Source organism: Tyto alba, unplaced genomic scaffold (assembly GCF_018691265.1).
Source record: "Tyto alba isolate M040663 unplaced genomic scaffold, T.alba_DEE_v4.0 Super-Scaffold_20, whole genome shotgun sequence".
NCBI lineage: Eukaryota > Metazoa > Chordata > Aves > Strigiformes > Tytonidae > Tyto > Tyto alba.
This window is the reverse complement of record NW_024881283.1, coordinates 4,497,736-4,518,490: the sequence shown is the minus strand read 5'-3', so window position 1 is coordinate 4,518,490 and position 20,755 is coordinate 4,497,736. Positions and strand designations below refer to the sequence as shown.

At 47.2% G+C, this 20,755-nt stretch overlaps 1 protein-coding gene across 7 annotated transcripts in view; it reads left to right on the top strand.

The window, feature by feature from the left end:
- HIVEP3 (HIVEP zinc finger 3) overlaps positions 1-20,755 on the top strand; it is a 272,629-nt gene that overhangs the window by 116,953 nt on the left and 134,921 nt on the right. For all 7 annotated transcript variants that reach the window (XM_032987530.2, XM_032987532.2, XM_032987536.2 and 4 more), the window contains one exon: positions 11,204-11,271. The gene's annotated coding sequence lies outside the window, so the exon portion shown is untranslated. The remainder of the gene's footprint in view (positions 1-11,203; positions 11,272-20,755) is intronic.

The following is a 20,755-nucleotide window of genomic DNA, read 5'->3' as shown; positions in this document are numbered from 1 at the left end:
TGGCTGCGGGACCGGGAACCACCGCGTTGCTGCTTGCGGAGCACGCGGCCTCGCTGCTGCTGCTGCTGCGCTGCTGCTGGTGCTGGTGCTGCTGCGCTGGTGCTGCTGCTGCTGCTGCTGGTGCTGGTGCTGCTGCTGCTGCTGGTGCTGGTGCTGGTGCTGCTGCTGCTGGTGCTGGTGCTGGTGCTGCGCTGGTGCTGGTGCTGCTGCTGCTGCTGCTGCTGCTGCTGCTGCTGCTGCTGCTGCTGCTGCGTGAGCAACTGGGTTGCACCAGCGAGTCGTCCCCTCGGTGTGAGCTGGTCTTTCTGGGAATGGTCTGTGGGGGGACACAGCTCAACGTTGCTAATTAGCTTAAACAGCTCTTTACCACGAGTCTCTGTGGGCACGTGGCCTAGCAGCACGAGACAGCACAAGCAAACCTGGCTACTGCGATAAGCGGGATGTATCTGACTGGGTGAGATTTGCCCGATTTACTCAAAGTCCTGGAGTCTGTTCCCTGCTGTGCCAGAACTGATCTTACGCAACTTCTCTGCTATCTTATTTGTATGGGTTTTGAATTATATTTGCGTGGCTCTTAAGATCAATAGGAGAATGTTGCTCAATGTTATAGCCAGTGGAAATCATGCCATTATCATGGGTTGCTAGAAGAGCTGGGACTAGAGCATGTGCAAGTGTGATCCTATAGTCCAGTGCTCCCTTCGTAAGGGGCTGTTGCGTTTTTTGCAAGCAGGGCACAATCACTCTGCCTCCCCCCGAGCAGGGTACGTGGCTGCAGCAGGGATTCAGCCCCAAATTCAAATGTAGGAGACAAGGAGACTTTAGCCCCAAGTAAGCGCAGATGACGATTTTCAGGTGTGTGTAACTTGGCAAAATGGAGTGAATTTTCATGGGAGCTGTAAAGATCTCCTTCCCGAATCCAGGACTTCTGCCGTGACAAATTTCCAGTTGGAGGGGGGAGCTGAGAAGGTTCTTTAGAGAAGTGGTTGGACAGGACAATTATTTTCATGTGGGGTAAGGCATTTTATTTTTCATTTGCTTTTTGACTCTGCTGCTAAAATTATTATTCCAGTAGGACTCAGTTGATCCTTACTAATTTAAGTGTCTAAAATAAAGTTATAAATGAGCCGTGTTTCCATGAGTAAGATTCCCATTCATCATTGCAAGGTTTATTTCATGGCAGTGAAAGCATTACCAGTAAGCAACTAGTGTGCTTTGAAAACACTGAAATCTTTTAGCTATAATAATTAAATACAAGGAGTTGCTAGTATAGATTAGTTCAGCACACTAAAAGTTTTGCATTTATTTACACATTGCAAGGGGAATGTGTTGTTAAGAGAATAGCACAGCGAGATCAGCCTTTAAAGAGTCTCTCCCCTCTCATTCATTTGATTTATGCAACCAGCTTCCAGTGACCCGACTGGCTCTGGTGGGTTACACCTCTGTAAACCTGCCATAGTCGACTGTGACATTTTCCTGAATCTTTTTCCCCATTTAAATCAACAGCTTTAACCCCAGTTTTACCCCCTCAACTCTAATTTAGTCTCGAGTATTGCCCCTGGGAAATTTCAATTTTAGGTTTTCAAAGGTTACCCAAAGTATCAAGTTATTGGATTATACTCTGCGAGCGGATTTGGGGGAAGCAGGGAAGGAGCATAATCAATATCTGTGTCCTCTGGAGTTTTATGAAGAAATCCTCCCAGGGAATAATTTAGCCTCTGATTTTGCAAAGTGTTTGGCACAGCTCAGTGTTAGCTGGAAGTGCTCAGCATCTCGCAGATCGTGGAGCTGGATGTGAACTTGGCTGTTTCACTGTTTTATACGGCATTTTCAATGCTGCAGCATAATACTTAACAAAACTGGGCTTTGGCCAGTATTTGTGACTCGGGATGGGGCTGTTCCCAGAGCGAGCCAGACATCCCAGACATTATTGTATTCATCTGCTTTGTTTTTCCTGAAGAATCGCCTATCTCTTCATTCTTCCCCCATTACCAACTGGCTTAGTTCAGAGAGACTCTTCATGGCTCCCAAAGGTTGACTTTGGGGTTGTTGTTAGTTTGAGATGTTATTGGCAGCAGGTTATAGGAGTTACCGCCAAGAAACATGTTTAGGCATTTGGATTACTCTTGTAAATTTTAATTAATCACTTTGCTGCTGTATAAGGCAGCACTGTAACACGTACTTAATGCTCAAGTATTCAATTTCTTACAGCAACATTGCACCGCGGGTTAAAAAATAAAGCTGCGGGGTAACAAATGTCTACATTCATGACAGTTTTATTTGTAAAGAGTCTTTCTAAGTGCTCTGTGTACCTGGAGGGGTTGTAGTTCAGGGGTACCCAGCAATGCACCTCAGTGCTGTTACCTCTGCACTGTCCAGTTAGCGGGTGGTGACGGGTGCTGTGCCTCCGCTCCTGCAGACATCTCTCCAGACGGTCCTGCAGAAATGTTGTCATCTCCTGGCACTCTCCAGATAGCTAAAATTACCCGGTCAGCTGTGTGCAATAGTAGTCTGGCTCCTAACGAGAAGCGTGTGGTCAGGGGGTTCTGTTTTATAGGAGATGAGGTCCAGACTTCTTGGGGGCTGCCTGATGTGTTCGGTCTTTCTTTGCTTTGACAGAAGGGTAAGCACAAGCCTTTAAAACGCCAATTGTCAGACAAAAAGAAGAGCTGACATTGTTTTGTTTCTCCGGTCACCGCAGCAAATTGCCATCTGCAAGCTGGTGCTGAGAGGTGTGTGGGGCACCTCTCATCCCCCCCCGGCAGCAAAGCGCAGCCTGTCCGGGGAGCACGGTTGTCTGTCCGATTGTCTGTCCGGATGGTCTGCCCCGAAGCTGCCGTCAGCCACGGCGGCGTGTGCAGGGCTCTTTCCAGACAGCTTCTCGAGCACCTGCAGGGATGCTTCAGATGAAGGCATCAGGGATTTAGGGTGCACGGTGGGATGCGCAGGTGTCCCTTATGGACACAGACATCTGCCTTTTCCTGCAAAGATGTCTGTGCAAAGCCTACATGCCTTTTGAATAATGCTGAAATATGGGCTGAGAATTTGATAAGAGGATTTGGGTGGTGCAGGGGATTTCTGGTGCTTTTGATTTACATAAAAACAAATTTTACAACAGAAAGGCTTTCTGTTTCCAAGTTTGGCAGCGCAGCACTTTGCATCAACAATAAATTCATGGAGTGGGTCACAAATGAGAATTAACTACATCTATAGACGGTAGTCCCTGACCTTGTAGTATAGCAGTAAAGTTCATGGATACTAATAGGTGCGAGCTCTGTCCCTGACACAGTTTAGAAAAAGAGGAGATAAACTCCAAATAGCAGGAATGACATGAACGTACTGTCTTCAGGTTTTATTTGCTGTCTTTGATGATGAAAGTGAGGTTCTGGCTGGAAAAGGGATTTGCAAACTGTGACTTGTGTCCTGCCGGGGGTAGCGGGGCTGCTGGGGGGCGCGGAGCAGCCCACGCCGAGTCTCGCCTGGGCAGGGCCAGGAGCTGCTGCTGCTGTCGTCAGCGCCGCTGACATGCCCAGAGAAACAGAGTTCAGCAAGTCCAGCTGTAGAGCGAGCACGGATGAAAAAAATCAGCCTTGATATTAAGGAATATGCTGGGGAAGGGAGCTGCTAGAAATCTAGGAATCGGAGAGGGGAGAGGCAGGCTAGATCAGATTTACTCCTCCTCCCAGGAGCTATTGCTCGGCAGAGCCTTATAGTGCATTTTCTAGGGCTTTGCCCAGCCTAGTGGCAAATGTGTTAATGGGCCTGCTACCACTTTCCTTAGGAGGTGTTCCAGCCTCAGACATATCTCTTCTCTGTGGTAGCTTGTTTTTGTAGTACTTGGGCTAAATTTTCCTTTTCATAATCTACCTCATTAGGAATACATGCTCCCTAGATAATTCCTTTTCAATCTGGCATTTACACCCATCAATTATTTGCAGACTTTTATTCCCTTCCACTTTTTTTTTTTTTTTTTTTTTTTTTGACTTGAGTGAAACATGCAGTTTTGGCTCCTTTCACTTCTCCAAAGGGATCAGTGCTTCTAGGCTCCACACACTGTATTGCTGATTCCTGGACACATGGTAGTTTGATCACATCTTTTAGCATTAAACCCTCACCCTAAATGAGCTTTGGGACCAGAGGATGCTGTGGAATAGCATCACCCTGAGACATCTGGCCAAAAACCCGTGTAAAGGGATGAAGGAGATAATTTTGCTGCTGCCTTGTTTTTGACGCTCTGATCCAGCATACCAGTGCAGTTTGGGGGTAGCCCAACATCCGAAAAGATACACTGAATAGTTTTTTACCTAGAAATCTCACTATGGAACCTGCCACCAGAGGCATCATTGCATCTATTGTGATTTCCTGTGATTTTGCCCTGCTTTTATTTCTGCAGTAGCTGCATGGTTGTTCTTTCTTTCTCTCTCTCTCTTTTTTTTTTTTTTTTTTTTTAACTACTTCTGCTTAAGAGTTTGATGGAGGGATTGACAGATGCTCAGCACATCCTTCCAGGGGTGGAACAATATAAGGGCTGACTTTTGCACCATGGCAAAGCTGCGATTTTTAATTTTTTGGTAGTTGTTATTTTTTTTTTTTTTTTCCAACTGAAAACCAGACTGCAGCCAGCCTCATTACTCAAATACCCGTCCCTCTGGGACTGTGCACCCTCGCGTGCTTGGCGCTGCTGTAGCTGCCTGCTCCATACCACATCCCGGAGCCTAGTACTCCAGCCGATTGATTGACATCTCCGTCTCCAGCTCTGATCTCATGTCTTGACCATCTGCTTCTTCTGGTGGTCTCTGGAGGGTCTGCCAATCAGCAAAGCAGGCTCAAAACTCACAGGCAAATGGGTTAGATTATTTTTGGACCTTCCTTGCAGCCATCTGTTTGGGAGGGAGCCATGAGCTTGTCTTACCCAGCTGGGTTAAGGTGCTGTGGCAGCCTGCAGGGGAGGAGGAAGCAAACAGGATAAAGAAAATTACCCTCTTCTTAAGGAGCTGAATCAGCTGCGAGACGGCGCTGAGCTCTCAGCCAGCAACTGGCACCAGCAGTGAGATATCAGGATATTTCCCAGTCCCTGTTGGAGCTGGCTGCTGCCTTCAGATGACACCAGGCAAGACAGCAAGTTTGATGTGACTTCGAAGCTGACTTGTGTTGCCCGTGACAACCTGAGTTTGAGTCTATTTTACATGCACACACATACACACGTGCACGTGTTGCTATAACAACCACCCAGGACTTTTAAAAAATGTTGGACTCTGTTTTCCAGGTTGCAAAGCACCTAAGTTTTGCTGAAATGCAGGAGGCAAACAGCTGCCTTTGGTATCTTTCTGCCCCCCTCTTTACTCCAACACCACCACCCCCCCCCCCAAAAAAAAAACAAACAAAAGCACTAAATCAAATATGCTAGGCAAAATGTCTGGGATAATTATGTAAAAAGAGTCTGTAATGCCTTAGTAGGAAAAGAAAGGCACACGGGGGCTCTCTGCTGTTCTGGTGTTTGAAACAGCCCGGCCAGTTCATGGCAGTAAAGGCTGAAATGTCAATGCTGGTTTTTTGTGTCCCCAGAACATCACAGTTAAATAATGCTACCAGTAAAGCCATTGGTATCTCTAGGCAGCAGTAAATCACAAATCACCGGTGAAGATTGTGACTCTGCAGCCTCTGACCCAAAGCAATCCAAACTAATGTTGAAACCTGCAAGGTAAGGGTAAGGGCAGGGGGTGTGAACAGAAAAGAGCCCATATTGGCTGCAGGAAGCCCTTCCCTATAGCTGCAGGCTATGGTTAAGGTACTGATGATATCTAGGCAATGGCATTTCTCTCCTGTAGCAGGCTCATACCCATACTCTATATTTTTCCCTTTTTCTCTGAGTGATGAAGACACTCTGAACAGTTCCAAAAAAAAAGGAGTTTTATTTCAGGGAAAGGGGAAAGCAAGAGAGGCAGAGCTACCAGACAGCATGTGTTTCACAGGATATACATGTGTGTGATAGCCCTTGTGTGCTGGTCTTCATCTTGCACGTGTCTGAAAGCGAGCCCTGCCTGTAAACCAAGCCGTGACGGAGGGGAGGCAGTTCTGGTTTCCCCTCGGAGGCAGCGCTCGGCCTCCCTGCGCAGCTCTGCCCCAGCCTGCTGCTGGGGCCGCGTCCTGCCGCGCTGCGGTGGGTGTCACTTTTCTCCCTCGCACTGCAGATGAGGTGACACAGAGGTTGCAGAAGGTCACCGGGAGCAGAGCTCAGGATCTAATACGGCACATTTCGGTGTCCCCTTGCTCGCAGCTCCGCCTCAGCACAACCATGCGCGGCTCTGCGTTGGGTCCTCGGGGCTGCCTGGGAGCTCAGGCAATCGGATGGGAGGCAGGTAATGCTGTTTCATCAACAGTTGTTAAACCTGCTAGCAAAACAAAACACGTCCCGTGTCACTCCTAAAAGTGGCATATAATTCTTCATGTGTTACTTTCGTGGACAAAGTTTTTGCTGGATTGTCATATGACAAATTCAAGCCCATTATATGAGGGAAGAAAATACCTCGTGATTAACTTAGTGTAAATGCCAGTGGATAGGGTACCGTTGACTTTTTTTCCCACCCGGATGTTGGGAGAATGGAAGAAAAAAATACTTTGGATATTTGTTTAGGATTTCTATGTACATGACAGTCCAAAACCAGTTGCTGCAACTAGATTGTCAGAGGTCTAAAAGTCCTAGAGTAATAGATGTGTGGGCAGTAGGGATGCGTGCAGTCTGAGAGCGCGAGTTAAGCTGGATCCATCTATTTGGTGCTGGATCCCATGTAGAGGTCCTGCAAGACAGATCCACCTGTGGTGCTGGGTTGGGCTTCTTGGATGGGGTGCGGGAATGTGATGTGCATGTTCAGTACCAGGTGGTTGGTTTATACCTCCTGGTATCAATCATGCTTTTTAATTTGTGTGAGGGCTCTTCAATGACTTCAGCGCTTCCAGTGGGTTTATGTTGCAAAATGCTGTCTGCAGACGTGGACTGGGATGCTAGTAGGTGTTTTGTGGTCGTGTTTTGTAGGTGATGGTGGTCTCCCGTTAGCACTTGAGACTTAATGCTCAATTACAGACTGTGCTGACCCGTGTCTGAATAACTGTGGGGGATGCTTTGCCTGTATTCAGAAATGGAGTCCCGAGATGGTCAGAATTTGGTGTAAATGTGCACTATTCCAGAAATCAGTTTGATTTTCCAACGTGTGCCCTTATCTGTCATGGCTGACTGGAGACTTCAGATCTTACCCAAGAAAATAAAGACCTTTTCACCTAGAGATCACCAGCCTGAATGCAACTCAAACCACCAGTTACACTTATTTTGTGGACTGAGGATGGTCTGTATCACCAGAACACATTGTATTTTGCTCAGAGTGGAGCCTTCCAGAGAAAAGCCTTGACCTGTGTTGGTTCTGCAGATTGATCTCCCTTCGAGGCAGGCGGTGCGATGTGCTGGCACAGCAGCGCTCGTGGGAAGCTTGTCTTCATAGACAGCTCTGTTTGCCAGGCCAAAGCTAAACTCAGCTTTGACGTACTTCTTCTCCGACGTACAAATTAGCTCATTAAACACTTTGCATAAGATACACAGGAGCTGGCAGCGAGGGAGAGGAAATCAAACCCGCTCACGCTTTGTTCACCTGCGTTCAAAGTCATGAAACCTTCCTGCAATGATTCATCCCAAGCCACAGGCTCTGGAGCCCTGGTTTGCCTTCTCTCGAGCTGCTCCACGGACAGGGACAGGCTGCTGAGCTGAAAGGAAGCTTTTTAGCTGCAAAATTGTGCAAGCCAGAGTGTGCTATTTCTGGAGCACGCTGTAATGTATGCGTCTAGCCTGGCTCTCTCCAGCAACGGCCAAATGTTTTTCAAGCAGTAAAGAAGGTAAAATAGAGCAACACTGTACTGGAGCCAGATTTTCCATGCGTTCCCTGAGCAGAGCCTGCAGGAGCCCGCACGTGTGCTCACGGACACATAATTAAATGCATCGGTCACCAGAAGGAGGGAGCAGGAGGACTGGGGACCTCAGGTCGGCAGCTGCAGCCGGTTACGCTGTGCTGCGGCACGGACTGTGGCAGGGCAGGCAGCACGTGCGCTCTCAAATCGGGGCCAGGAAAGCCTGGACTGGGGTGAGGGTTGGCAGCGCTGAGCGAGCAGGGCGGGTTATAGCAGGGGGAGAGGAGTGACCGGGAGAAGGAAGCAGCACAGCATAGTAATGCTGCGCCCCAACAGCGATGCTTGCAACCCCCCGAGCTCAGCTCACCCCTGGGAGGGGAGGTGGGATCGTTGTCTTGCTGCTAAACCGTCATGCAAAGAGCGTGTCTGCGTGGTGCAGCACGGTGTCGTGGGTTGACCTGACTTTATTAGGGGACTGGGAGCAATTAGGGTGGTGTTAGCTTGTTTCTTTGCCCGGTCTATATGTTGTTGCTTCTGGGGAGGGAGGACTTGCCAAGCCAGTGCTGCACAAACATGGCGCGACGGTTGCTTTTGGCTCTGGAGCAAGCCGATTTGGGGCTGAGTGGTGCATCTCTGCTTGGACTGCTGAGCCCTGCAGCGTGCTCCGTGATGCTGCTGTGAAGCAAGTGTCATGGTATCACTGCATACACCAGGAGGCCTTTGGGGCAAAGGGACAGTTGCAAGGGGCTTAGTGTGGGGAGCATCACCCTTCTTCCCATTTGACTGGTCTCCAGCACCCTGCTCAGGCTAATCCTGCTGAGCAGGGGGACTTGTCCCTATAGGGTTGCAGCTCCCAGCTGAAGATACACTAGAGGATGGGACCCCCCTCCCAGTACAGCCCCTTCCTCACCCTCTCCCAGCCTGGGGAGCTCTCGATCCTCACTTGCTCCACCAGTTTGGCAGCCTGCTATATAATTCCTGCACTTTTGTGGGGGGCAAGGAAGGGGTGATGCCAACCGAGGGGGAGAAGAGACTGAGAGATGGACCTGTCTGCCCCTGGATGATGATCGGGGTCACCCACTGTCCCCCTTACCGGCTGCTGCTACTCCAAGCAAAGAAAAGGGAAAGAAGGGAAGAGAGCAGCAGAAACACGGGCTGAGGACTGTGTAGAAATAATGCGGGGTGGGATCTTTCTGGATCAGCCAGAGCTTGGCAGGTTTTCTCATGCACGCATGGCAGCCGTGCCTGGCCATGGCAGGGAGACAGGCATAGATGGCTCCTTGTTTCCCTTCTGGAAGCTGGCAGGTATATGGGGCTCTGTAATACCACTGAGCACCCGTGAGCCGTCTTTGTATTTACTGTCGTGGAGTTTTATATGTGTCAAATGAGAGAGCAATGAGTGGTTTCTGGTGTTTTATGAATGCTGCTGGCTCTCCAGGAGCAGTGTGGGGGCAGGTGCAGAACAGGACAGAGATCTGAGCTGGGACTTTATCGATCTCTGCAAAACCTTGGGTAAATTCATGTTTGAGAAAGAGACAACGAAGTCTCTTAACAGAATTCAGCAGAAAACGGGATATTTGTTTATCATACGTGCTTTGGGAATTAATTGAGCCATGTCCATGGTGCTGTGTTCTGATGCTAAAATCAACATTTAATCAGAACCTCTATGGGTTGTTAAACTGTTTTTGTATCAGTTTTTGGACTTTCACCCTTGTTAAATTAAAAAAACGTTTTGTTGTAAGATAGTTGCAAGATTAACACATAAATGTTTTTTTGTCCAGCATTATTGAGTAGGGTGTTTTATCTTCACCAGTGCCTACAGCTTTTTGTTCACAATGATTTAAAGTACTCTCAGTGTTCATATTCAGCCCTGTCCTGCTATTGCATTTCTTTGTACATATGTCCTGTTGCAATAATGTTGTATGGCATTTTCTGTAACTTCATACCAGCTCTGCATCTGCATGAGTGTGCCAGCACGCTTTCAGGAGAAGACACTAATAAGGATACAGATTTAAAATTATCTAATCTAATTGCTGGCAGCAGAAGGCATGGTGGGGAAGATGTTATGAAGAATTGCTGGATGGCCTAACAGTTAGTTCCATTAAATCCTCAGAGTCTGACCTGTCTGTAGTTATTTCCTCCGGCGTAATGAGAAAAATTAATTTAAAGAGACAGTAAGAGCAACCATGGCTGGGTGTATTTGAAGGACCTGGAAGAAGCGTGGGGCTAAGGGCAGATCACGGGAACTGTGGGGGCTCTGCACTGGTGTCAGCGCTGCAGCCCTCCCTGCCTCGGCTTCCACATCAGTGAAATGGGGCTCATCACTCGCTTGTCTGAGATGATGAGGATTAATGGCTGACTATAAAGTGCCCAGAAATTTCTGGCTAAAACAAGTCATGCAAGGGCAAAGCTGCTGTTTTAATTCCCGCATGCTGCTGTTCTGCAGGCTGCAGTTGCTCCTCTTGCTTCTCTTGCGTGCCCGCTGGCAGTTGGCCACTGAGGATGCTCCGTGCCACCGCGGGGATCCCACCCGCGGGCCCCGTGCGTGGGGCCACTGCTCTTGGAGCTGAAGACACTTTCGTTAGCGGTGCCCAACAGCGGTGCCCAACAGCAGTTGCCTCGTGCTGCCTTTTTTTCCTGCATCCAGGCAAGATGCATTATGGCTAACTTTGTTCTTGAGCTCTGCCTTAAGGCCATCTCAGCCTTATTTTTCCCGGGTACCTTCCCATAACCTGTTGTGATTTTTAGTTTTCTGCTAAGGCTTAGCCCCACCAGACCTGAGGTTAGAAGTAAACAGTCAGTCCCCAGCTGTGCCCAGAGCAGCTCACCCTGCTGCAACCGGGCATGCAGGCATCCCGGAGCAGTGCTCATATTCATTTTCCAGCTCTGAAGTAGTCAGGATGGGGTCTGATTTGCATTCAGGGTCTGATTTTAGGAGAACTAGAAAGCCCATCACCTCCCTGTGCCTTGTCTTTGTACACCTGGAAATGAGTCACTTCACATGTAAAGAAAAATCTCTACAGTGATACTCTTCAAAAATTATTTGCTATCCTGTCCAGGTCCCATGGGAGAAGAGGATAGCACAGCGAAAAATGCCTAAAAGATTAGGCCAAAATGGTGGCAGAAGGGATTGCGGATAAGGAGTGAAAGGGTGACTAAGGAAAAATCCTAATGTCTTGATGGGACAAGTAAAAAACACCTGAGCTGCTACCACAGTTGGAGAGGATGTGTCTGGGGTATAAATGGCATACCTTTAAAACCGCCCTCATTACATTAAGGTCTGATGTTTCCTACTCTATGCTCCCTTTCCCAGGTCACCGTATGAACACCTGAGTCTCCTCGAAGCATCAGAGAGATGAACCTGTAGCGGCGTGTCCACAGGTAAGAGGCTCGGCCACGGCTTCGGTGCCCGCTCCAGGGGGCTGGGAACGTGGGGGAGCACAGAGCCCCGTGGCCGCAGTGCCTCAGGACCTGAGCCTGGGCCCGTGACGCCGGGCGCTGCGACGGGAGGTTGGCTTTCTGCTGGGCTTCCCACCCCTGCGAGGTGACCCAGGCACAGGGCTTTGCAATTCCTAGGGCAGATGTATGGCGACTGAGCATTTATGTTCTGAGGGGCAAGGACTGATCCAGGTTGTCAATCTTGTGGGTTTTTTTTTTTTTGTTTGTTTTATTTCTGCTCACGGTGTGCCACTGGTTTTGTTTGCAACTGCCCAGCCAGAGCCTGTGCGCCCATACAGGCGCTTGATGTAATTTTGTGAGCCTGGTAGATGTGGATTGCAGCGCTAGGGTGGAGATTGCCTCTCCTGCTGCTGTGATTTTCTTTCCGGCTCTTTATCCAGCAGCTGCCTGATATAAAATATTTAGAAGCAGAAGCTTCTGTTGGGTCTCTCCCCTTGTAGCTGAGCAACACAACCAGCATCCTCTCTTGCCTGCTCTCCCTGTCCCCTGCAGCTGTGCCTTTTTCCCCTTGCAACCTTCCCAGAGTCACTTCATTCACGGATGAAGTTTTACCTTCCTTAGGGCTGTTCCTTGCTCAACTTTGGGGAGGTTTGTGGAAATAAAATACTGTTCATGGAGCTCTTGGAGAGCCCTCCAGAAGAAGGTGCTGCACTGCTGGGCATAGATGCTGGCCACCAGCAGGTTGTAGAGGCTCAGCCCAGGGTCTGGTGCCTGCGTTGGGTGGATTTTAAGGACTGGGAGTCCCTTGGCTGATATGAGACAGATGAACACAGTCCTTGAGTGAAAAACAGGTTTGTCTGCTCCCTGCTTTAGAGTGTACAGCTTTATCTGTAGGGACACACATCCCACAGCAGCTTGCTGCTGTCTCAGCCAGGCTCACAGAGCCGGGGGGCGTGTTGCAGATCCACAGCCATGGGTTATTTTCAGAGTTAAAACGTGGTGCCACAGGCTGGGCAGCACAGCCGGTGTTCCCTGCGCGAGCGAAAGAGCAGGAAAGCTGCTGGGGCCAGGGCCAGGGTGGGGGGGGCGGCGGTGCTGTCCCTGCAGAAGCCACAGCCGTTTCTCGGGGAGAAGCTGTTGGCCTGGCAATAACGTGAGAGCGGCCGGGGGAAGAGCCCAGCTTCCCGGAGAGCAGCAGCCGCTGCCCCGCTGCGCCACGGCCAGGCCTTTTGTCTCATCGGCGAGCGCTAATTGAAGGGGACAGATTTCGCACCCGGGGAGCAGCAGGCAGCCACACTCCAGCGAAAGCTCAGAGCAGGCTCCATCAGCAAATACTTCTTGGTCGGCTGCAGTTATAGCTCATTATCTTGCTGACCTTTAATTTCGCAAGTGTTTCTTGCAATGTGTTTCTTCAGCCTGGTCCGGCTTCTGACCTCCGTTCCCAGAGGCAGCGGGATAATATATTCATCTGCTGTGCTGTCTAGCCACTTTGCATCCCTCCCTCCCTCCATCCACCCCTCCATTTCTGTCCTTTTTGGCAATCTGTCATTTTTATTTTTGGTATGAGTCCAGGAGCTGAGTAAAAAGTACTTGGGCAGCTGGAGTGAGAAACAATGGCGTTTAAATACGCTTTAACGTGTTTGTAAACAACTGCACTTCATCAGGGTCCCTGCCCAGCACACTGGCAGCAGAAAAAACTGATGAGACTCTTCTGAGATCAGAATTAATTACGCTGAATGGAAATGGTGCAAAACAGACAACGATGCAGTGGGCAATATCTCCTGGTTTGGGGTCCGTGTCTGTTCATTTGTGCTGTGCTCATCCCGGTGGCCACTGAGCACCTGAGATCGCTCTCCTCTGAGCTGTGGCAGGGAAAATGATGAGCAGAGAGCTAAAAATGTTGGGAGGACTGGGCAGCTGTTGCACTTTGAGAATTCTCAGTGGAGCGTCCAGTGGGATGTCATGTTTGTTGGAAATCATCTATCAGGGAAGATCAGTACAGGGAATAATGCTGCAGTCCTGTCAGAGTATCCCCATTTCTCCTGAATTCCCACAGCTTGTTCCTGGTGAAAAAAATAGTTTTGCGGTTTGTTTGTATCAGGGAATAAAAAAATCCTTTACTGAGGATGATTTGAAGAGGGAAGCAAGCTCAGAAGTGTAAGGAAGGAGCAAAAGAGCGGTAGTTGGAGCACATGGACTGGATAATACCAGGTAGCCCATCAGTCCCAACTCATCAATTTTGATGAATAAAGACTGAATTTGCAGTTATGGGACTTCTGCTCTGCTGCCGAGGGCTGTGAGTGGAGAGGGGGCTGACCTCATGATGTGACAGTTCATACCTGCAGGAGTTTTTCTAGCGGGGAAATAATGGAGGAGAAAAATCAAAGTGCTTTGAAATCAACCCCTTTGCTGTGCAGTGACTCGTCTCACAAACCCCTGGCTGGTCTGTGGCTGCTCCTGCTCGGGGGATGGATGCAGCCGGTCTCTCACTCTTCTGTGAGTAACAGTGTAATTGCAGAAATTGGCACAGTGGCTTGGAATGAGATCTAATTAATTAATTCAAGACATGCTGGGATTAAATTTTATTAAACTTTGGAATCAGAGTAGACTAGATGAAATGTAAGCAAAGGTTGTAAAGGGAAAGGAGGGGCATGTGCCACACGTGCTGCCTTCCAGTGCAGCTGCCGTCATGCCCTTCGCTGTCAGGGTACTGAGGTGCTCAGGTTGTATACAGATATATACATATGTACATATATTTATATATGTGTACATATTTATACACACATATATACCTGGTTTCAGTCCAGCCAGGGTGATCAGGGAGGCTTTGCTTTCCTTACCCAGCTGCTCTGGATTTTTACATGCAAGGTGACTGACCCGTCCCTCTCTCCTGCAGCAGGCCATAAGCCGGGCACCTCTGGCCCTGCACTCCCTGATATGCTTCGGAGTGACGAGGAGGTATCTTTTGCTTTTTTCCTGCTATCGTGCTGATAAACATCTCATGCTCCATCCAAACCAGCCTATTGTTTCATAATAAGGGATGTCAGCTCCATATTTACTGCCTTTAAATTGATTTCGGGGTCTTCTGGAACGGAAATTCAAGACACTCCTTGCTCACATAGTTGCATCTTGGTGCTTTCCCTGCTCCCAGAAGCTGCCTGGTCAGCATGTATGTGCTGGCACAACTTTTCCAGGAATAACTAAGTTTTTTGGACAGGTAAACAAGGGTGTATGTGGGGTGTATGCACAACCGTCGGCTCTCCAACAAGAGGTGCAGCACAGGACCCAGCCTTTTCAGGGATGTTTTGCCTGCCAAATCTCTAGCATCCCACACGAGCTGTCTTTTCTTCTGACAGTTTCAAGAATATGCTTAACACTAATTTTAGCTCTCCCTCCAAGGTGGGTATCTTTGGGGTTTGGGCACAATGAATGCCTTATTCATAAAACTACAAACACTGTAAAAAGGGGGGGTAAAATGGGGGGAGCAGAAAGTGTCCTGCCCTAAAATGTTTCTGATCTCTAAGCAGCTATAATTTTGGCTTGCTTGGGGAACAAGCTGAGGTAGTGTTCATTTTAACAGCCAGGAAAGGGCTGTCTGTTTATATTTAGGGCCTTGTAGATTTGCGCAGTATATGCAGGTGGCACATTAAAATGTGTGGATGATTTCTTACCAGGATAAGGCTGTGTTTTTACTGGACTGACGTTAATTCTAGGTGAAGACTAAGTAAGTAAGCATTGAAAATTTTGTTGTAACAGTTAACTGGGGTTAAATTTTGTAGCCTTGCGAGTGTTGTTTTGAGCTTAATTCTGGTGAGTTCCTCCCATGCACCTTCCTACACAGTTTTGCCCAGAACACACGTTTTTAAGAGCAGGTTGGCAGCTCCTGCCACTTAGAGTCTGTAGGGCACTGGTGTTAGTGATCATCATTCAGTTCTCACTGGGTGACTGTTGGCAGACTGCTGCAATGAAAGTAAGTAGGTGGGGATAGAGCATCTTCCAGCAGTGAGGTGGGTAGTGGTCCAGGGTCTTGACGGTTGCAGCTCTGACCTTCACCTCTGCACGAGTTCTGTCTGAAGAAGGCTGTGCCTCCCGTCTATCTCCAGTCCTGATCATTATCTTGTTGGCTTCAGGAGCTGCAAAAAATGAATCACTGCTCACCTGGAGTCATCTTGATTTTGATGGCTTTTGCTTGGCATGAGCTGAAGAGGATAGTGTATCCAAAATAAGTGTATGTGCTTTTGGGCCATGGCTTCTGGAGTTGGGTCATTGTGGCTGCTTGTCCCCCAATACTGCAAAGTTTCCTGGTCAAGATGCAAAAGAGACATCTCTGCCTGAATGGCAGAGATGAGCAGTGTTCACCTCTGGAGAAGGAGAAATTGCTACAAAATACACGTCTTTTGTTTTTGAGCTGTAGCTGAACAACAAGCAAAGATGCTGAAGTTCTCTTGCCGATATTAAGGAGTTGAAAGCTTAGTCCAGCCACACATCATTCTTCTGCCACCCCTCAGCAATTGCTCACTGGTGACTAATCTTGCTCTGGTAATATGTAATGCCTTTTTCATGGGGGAATCCAGATGCTTATTTGGTATTTGCAAAGCTTACCAAGATCCCAGGGCTGAGGAGGTTTGTAAAAAGTAGAGTGCAGCTATTAATGTCAGTTGTCTCAGTCTCCTGGAGAGTGCCCGGGCTCCAAGGTTTGTTCGCAGATCCAAAATTAGAAAGTTGTTGATGTTTTTTTTTTTTTTTCAGAGTTACGAAAAGTCCTGTTTGACTGAATTGAAACACCAGGCAGCTGCGAGCAAATGAGATTCAAAGTGGGTGTAAGAGATGGATGGAGCTCAGTGCACAGAAAAGATACTGAATTTTAATTACATATACCTGTGACATACCATAGCAAGTTATAGTCTTGGGAGATGGGGTAGAAAAAAAGTGAAATCCAGGTTCTGTTTTCACTAAAATATTTCCATGCATGTTTGGTTACTTTGCTGTGGTAACCAGCGGGACTATTTTTAGAATCTTTCCCAAGATGCTCCTCTATACTACACGGAGTTGCTTGGGAAGCTGCTGTACAAAGTTGCCCCAGGGGCTTTCAAGATAAAATGAGTATTAATTCAGAAAGATTCCAAAGGATTATGTTCTTCAAAATTGTGTGTGAGATCTTTCTGGCTGCATGTACTGCCTGGACTTCATGTTGGGCATCTCTGAGATCCCAAATTCCAGCATTTACGTATGGAAAGGGTCTTCTTTTATTTGACCGGATCCTGACTACAACACTAAACCAGTGGCATTATAATGGCAACTTGTCTTAGCAGTTAAACAGAGTAATCCCAAAATACACATTAGCATTTTTAATCACGGTATTTTTGGCTCTCAGCCAGTGAAGTGCCTCTGAGTCTAATCTAGCAAAGATCAGCTCCGTTTTCCTGCAAAGATTCATCACAGAAGAGAACAAGCCCACAGGTTTAGTTGTACGTTTGTGACTCCGTAGTGAAACTTTTACCCTATCTTGTTCATCCGAAAGTCCTTCAGATTTTACTAGGGGTATTTATATGTTCCAGTTTTCAAAGGAAAGGTATTTAGAAGATTCAGGTTGAAACGTTTATTTCTCAGGAAAGTGTTATGTTCCATAAGGTATATATCCAAAAAGAACAAAAGCATTCCTATGCAAAGAAGCCACAAACAACTCCAACAGAGAAGGGCAAGCTTCTTTTTCAAATGTCATTCTTCATATTTTATTGTCTTTCATCCATAATCATTTAAATACACTCGCATGTATTTGAAAAAATAACAACAGCACAGCAATTGCACTTTATCCATAGCATGCTCGTGAATACATTGTACTTTGTGATATATTGTTTCTCTCTTGGATTTTTTTCAAAGATGCTCTGCAGAATGTTTCCATGTGCATTTTAACAAGACAATTCTCTGTCTATACATGGATTTTATACCAGAACAATTTGCGCTTGCTCAAGGACTCCATTATTCTTTGAAAAATTTAGAAATGCAGCAACTAAAAATATGCAGAGGAATGTCTATACACTGTCAGATTCAGAGGAAAAGGTATCTTTACATATATACATTGCTAACCCATGGGCTTTCAAAGAGGATTGACAGGGGAATGGGACAGTTTGGCCTAATGGAGGCCCAGGTTTGGCACACAGTTTTCAAATGCATTTCAATATTTGAGTCTTGAAGAAATGAAGCACCACAGCTTTTAAAATTATCTGTGAGTAATGGGTTATCTTCAGTCAATGTGAACAACACTGATGTTAAGAGAAGCGTACAGATGATGGATTTGCCTCTATATGATGCATCAGGTGTGTGCGTTAAACTAACACAGGTATCACACAGTGGAAAATGATACGGGGCTGTTAACGTTCGTAACATGGGCGTTCTCGGCTGTTGAAGCCTTTTACTTTTAACAAGATATATCTCAAGTCTGTGTTGTCATCTTGAGTAAAATTTCAGATTTATGCTCTATTCTGAAGCCATAGAAGCAATTATAATATTATTTGCTTAGTCTCAAATCTTGTTTTTCATATGAAGAAAATACATCTTCTCATAAATAAGGAGGTAGCATTTTTTAATGTTTTGGATTGGCTTTAATACCATGTGACCATAGTTATGCATTTAATCCTGGAAGATTAAGTAATTTTTAAACTAAAAAAAATACCCGAGTTTTAAGAGCAATGTTTACCAGCTCAATTACATGTGGACACAAATACACAAAATGCCCTATTTTTTTCCCGGTTGTTCTTTATTTCTTCTCTTATTCTTATTATACCACAGAAGCAAAATTAAGTGGGTAAGTAAACAGCATCTTCCAGCAGTGAGGTGGATAGATTCATTTTCTTATTTGTTCTAGGTACAGAAAAAAAAATAATACAGTCTCTAGAGTGTAAATCTTAAAAACAGGAGGCTAGTATGGACCTGGTTAGGTACAGGTAAAGTCAGTGAGTAGAATTTAGAAGAGTGAATCTGAAATCTGTGCACATACGTAATCTTCATCAGTATTAGACCCGGTTGTCATATTGTGATGGTGAGGAAGCTGATGAGAAAATTTGGTTGTTACAGCACAGGAGAGAGGCTGCAATGAAACCGCTCCCTGTGTACAACTGTCCCAGTGTAAAACTGACTGCACGTGTATTAACCTAGCTCATACTACGGTAAAACTGGTCTGAAAGCTATTAGACATGGGCAGTGCTGGTATGACAGCATGGCTTATCCTACAGTGATCTGGAAGCAATAGCATTTTGTCATCTGCTGGTTGTGGTAGCACGACAGCCAGTGTGAAGTATTGGTCTGAAGAATGGCACTGCATAAACTCATTTTTTCCCCAAACCACGCGGGGAGTGTTACTGAGATGAGTGCGGAACAACAGGCAGTTTTCAGTTTTGCTGGCATTAATTGAGGTGCATGTGAAGGATTTCTGTAAATCAGTGCAACATTTAGAAAGGGTGACTCACTTTGAGGATGCATCACAGTGGCAATGTATCCAATACACAGAAATTTGATCAATATAATGAACATACTGTAAAGATATGCGGAGTACACTAGTCTTGTGATTTAACCTGCTATGAAAATGCAAGAGCACGTGGCCTCTAACTAGATTAGATTTTACATTTAAAAACACTAAGCCTGTTAATGCAGTGCATAATAAAGTCCTGGAATTCATTGCCAAGGAAAATCTTTGAGTGGATCTTAATAACATTTAAAAAAGAGACAGACACGTCTATTATTAATAAAACTAGACATAGATCCGTTCTGTGAGAGGTATAAAAAAGCAAGGCTGCCTAAGAGATACATGTGCAAATCAAACACTGCCTGCCTAGAAAGAAAGTTGGTTTTTTTTTTTTCCCTTTCATGCTCACTATTATGTTCTGATTTGCACCTGCCTTTGAAGCTCTGGCGCCTATGACCAGGGGAGATGTCTGCAGAGCTGCGAGGTCCACGGGCAGGTCCTGCAGCTCCGACCAGGAGATTAGGGAGCTGCTCAGATAAGCAACAGGTCAGCTGAGGCACTTCTGAGAGCACTGGTGCCATTTAAGGTCACCGTACCATTTAGCAGAGAAAAAAAAAAATAAAAAAAAAAAAATGGTGTTGAGTCTTCCAGCAACATGGGGTGTTTTTGTAGCGATTTGCCTGTAAACAGCTGAACATGGGGCTCGGTGGATCACTCCATGTCTGAGCTGCAGTTGTTTTGCTTCTGAGCTTTTTAAGAAAAGCTGGAGGAGTGAGCAGGCCAATAAAACTGGCTGCCAGCAACCTCAGAGTATTCCTGGGCTTTCACAATCCCCACTTTGTGCTGGGGTTGACCCAAGCAAAATCCATGGAGAAGGAAAATGAGATGAACCTTGTCTGATCAACTGGGTGTCCTGTACCTGCACTTTGTGTCCAGGCAGAGCCTTACTCCTTGATTCCTTTCTTTCTTAATCAGCTTTATGCCACTGTAAATCTGTGAGGTGATGTGCAGTGACCTGTTGATGGTTTCTGTCATGCCAGTTCATGATCTGGTGGGCATTAATGTTTCATGCTTGATGAGGATGTGCATGACTGGGTCCTGTCCTGCGCTGCGTCAGGAGAGGAGCTTTGTTTTGAGGGGAGGCAGAGGTGTGATGTGGTGATGCTGTGGGCAGAGCCTGGCCGTGCTGCCTGCGTCTCTGCCTGCGGGCACTTGCTGGGACCTAGAGCTGCCGCAGCACCTTCCCAGTTGTTGGCTTGTAGGACAGCCTTGGGATATGGTGGACCCAACATTTGCTTCTTGCCTCTGATCTCAAGCTTTCCTTGGTCTGGCCTACGCCACCCTCTTCTGGCTCCAGCAGTGGAAGGATGAAGGTTTGCGAGGGCTCGGTGTCACTCACACGGTGAGCACAGTGTGATGCATATCCCAGTGCTGAGATGGATGCCTAGGACTAGATTCTCCATGTCCATGCCAGGTGCTTTGTGATGCTCAGACTTGCTCAGTACCAGCAAACTCCGGGGCAAGGAAACCCTGGACACTTCAGTGTCAGGTAACAGTCCTGGGCAACCCGCTCTAGGTGGCCCTAGGTGGCCCAGATGGTCACCAGAAGTCCCTTATCACCTCAACCATACTGTGTGAATGTGCTTATGAAGGATGTTCCCCTTATACCTGGGCACACAGGGGCAAGTCAGGGATTAAAAATAACAGTCCAGTGACCCTGCCACTGGTGCGCAGCCTCTCGAGAGCCAGGTTCCATGTGTCTGCTTCTCATGCTCTTGCTGTGACATGGGTCGGGGCATGAGGAATGCTGGAGCTACAGCCCCTTCCTGGCTTGCAGGAGGCAATCTGAGGCAGTAAAGTCTCGGTTTCCCATCTGCTTCTTTCCCTCCATGTCCTGGGAACTACTCAGTTTCCCCTCTCTGTCATCCCCCTGGGCTTGGCTGTACTGCTGCATCCCACTGTTTGCTGCCACCATGGATGATAAACCCTGAAAGGGCAATTCAC